Source organism: Mustela putorius, unplaced genomic scaffold, assembly GCF_011764305.1.
Source record: "Mustela putorius furo isolate JIRA1106 unplaced genomic scaffold, ASM1176430v1.1 tig00000831_pilon_pilon_pilon, whole genome shotgun sequence".
Taxonomy (NCBI): Eukaryota; Metazoa; Chordata; class Mammalia; order Carnivora; family Mustelidae; genus Mustela; species Mustela putorius.
In genome coordinates this window covers 4,616,648-4,619,177 of record NW_025421490.1, presented here as the reverse complement: position 1 = coordinate 4,619,177, position 2,530 = coordinate 4,616,648, and the positions used below count along the sequence as shown (strand labels likewise).

At 43.7% G+C, this 2,530-nt stretch overlaps 1 pseudogene; it reads right to left on the bottom strand.

Moving 5' to 3' along the window:
- Nucleotides 1-1,629: 1,629 nt before the first annotated feature.
- On the bottom strand, nt 1,630-2,244 carry LOC101679595 (annotated as a pseudogene).
- Nucleotides 2,245-2,530: the final 286 nt, after the last annotated feature.

Sequence of the window (2,530 nt, the reverse complement as noted above, 5' to 3'; positions counted from 1 at the left end):
ATTGATTTTAGTGCTTAGATATCAGATTGAGCCACTTTCAACCTAAGCCCTCCTTTTTGGAGCACCATCACATAGGCCACAAGAAACAGCCAACACAACAGAATTCTTTCATGGTTGTGTTGTATCTTTTAACATTCCATCCTTTGGCAATAAATAATTCTAGTCCCAAGATAAAATACATGATAGTCATCTAACCAGCTCTTTCTTTCTTTACGTTAAGGGCTATAAGAGTGGCCAACTTTCCTGTCTAGGAAAGAAGGGTGTCCACTCTTACCAAAACTATCCTTAACTTAGATAATTCTACAGTTGAGTGTCTATTACACTCCAGTTTTGGTATGAGCTGTGTTATCATTTAGAACTTCTTTCTAGTTGCCAATAACAAAAACCACAACCCACATTGGCTTAAGGAAAGAAAGATAAGTTATTGGCTTATGGTACTGAAAAAAGTCTTAAGATCTTCAGGGGCATGAGGCTGACTCAGTCAGTAGAGTATGCAACTCTTGATGTCAGGGTCATGAGTTCACACTCTACATTGGGTATAGAGATTACCTAAATAAATAAACTTAAAAAAAGAAGAAAGATCTCGCTTCAATCAAGGCTGGGTTCAGAAGAAGGTTAAACCAAAACGTCATCGGGAAATACCATCTAAATGTTTGTCTTGAGAAGGTTGGGCTTGTTCTCTGACCCCATGAGAGAACTATCTCTCGAATCATCTCCCCAGTTCAATTCAGTAACAAAAAAATGTGTTAAGGTGTGACTTTCAACAATCCCAGCAAAAGTCTCATTTCTTTTTATTAGCTTGATTGGGTTACATAACTGTCCCTGAACAGATTCACTCTGGCCAGGAGAATGTAATATTCTAATTAGCCAGACTGAGTCTCATGAATTTTATTTTTTTAATAACATCTTTATTGAAATATAATTCACATACCATAAAATTCACCCCACATGAACTCTTTAGAAGTAGAATACTGAATGAATACCACCTAGAGCACCTGGACTGAAAATTCAGGAGGCAAGCTCTTCTAGAACAAAATTCACACTGTTATTAAAAGAAGGGTAAAAGGAGTGTGGCCACCAAAAACTGAGTTTAAGTAATGTGAACCTATTTTCTAAGGATCCCACCTGACATATTACAGCTTTGCAAGGTTCACTCCTGGGTTATCTCCTGGGTTGTTCCCCACATAAAAAATCCTATGAGATTTGGTCCAAGACAACTTACTCATTGCTTTTCTACAAATGTTTAAAATGTCTTAGGTCCCAGGTTTATATCCACAACTCTACCTGGTTCCATGTATTATTGACACAAGCTAAAAAAAAAGTCTTATGAACTTCCTTATTTAATACTCACTTTGGGGGCACCTTGGTAGCTCAGCTGTTTGAGTGTCCAACTCTTGGTTTCTGCTCAGGTCATGATCTCTGCATTGTGAGATGGAGCCCCACCTTGGGCTTGATGTAGAGTGCCCAGCGTGCTTAAGAGATTCTCTCTTTCTCCCCCTCCCCCTCTGCCCCTTCCCCCACTCGTGCAGCTGGCGACCGCATGTGTGCCCTCTCTCTCTCAAATAAATAAATTTTTTTGAGGAATAAACAGTTTTATAATGTTGTTTTAATAAACAGCATTTAATGGGCTCAGACCAGGAATCTGTGGATCTTGAGGTCCTCTGAATATTTATCAGTATTCCTCTCTACATTCTTTCTGGTCTGTATTTGTAACCTCATGAGCAGTTTTTTCTTCTGGTAATGGGTCTTGGCCTTCCCCTTCCTCTTCTCCTCCAGGGTGACTGCCATTCCCTGGTATTTCCAACCAACCTCGTGAGCCAGGCACCCCAGGAAAACCAACTTCCCTGTAGGCTTCATGTGCACCGCTATGAGGGCAGCAGGAAGCACCATCTTCTTTTTCCTGTCATAAGGTGGTGGGATCCCATCAAACACCTTGAGGCGACCCAGGGCAGCCTGGCCTCGCTTGGTCCTATGAGGCAGCAGGCCTTGCACTGTCTGCCAAAAGTCACGGCTGGTTGCTCAGAAGTGGTGGGGGCCATGGGATGGGCTGGTGTTCATGTGCTTGTGGAGGAAGGCCAGGTACTTCAATTTGTTTCTGTAGAAATTGCCGGAAATGTTGATGCCCTCATAGTGCATGAATACAGCCTTCTGACCTAGGAACACCTGTTTGACCATGATGGCTGCCAGGTGGCCCAGGAGATGACCTGGCCATCCAGGACCAGGGCCATCCTGCCCCTCTGCCATCTTCGGGAGCCGCCTGGGAAAGTTAAATAAAGTCTTTTGGCTCAGTCACTCATAGACTGGGTCTATGGCTCAGCTGGTTTAGCATTGGACTCTTGATCTCAGCTCAGGTCTTGATTTCTGGGTGGTGAGTACAAGCCCCACATTGGGCTCCACACTGGGCATAGAGCCTATTCAAGAAAAAAAGTGGTGGGGTGCCTGGGTGGCTCAGAGGGTTAAGCCTCTGCCTTCGGCTCAGGTCACGATCTCAGGGACCTGGAATCAAGCCCCTCATCAGGCTCTCTGCTCA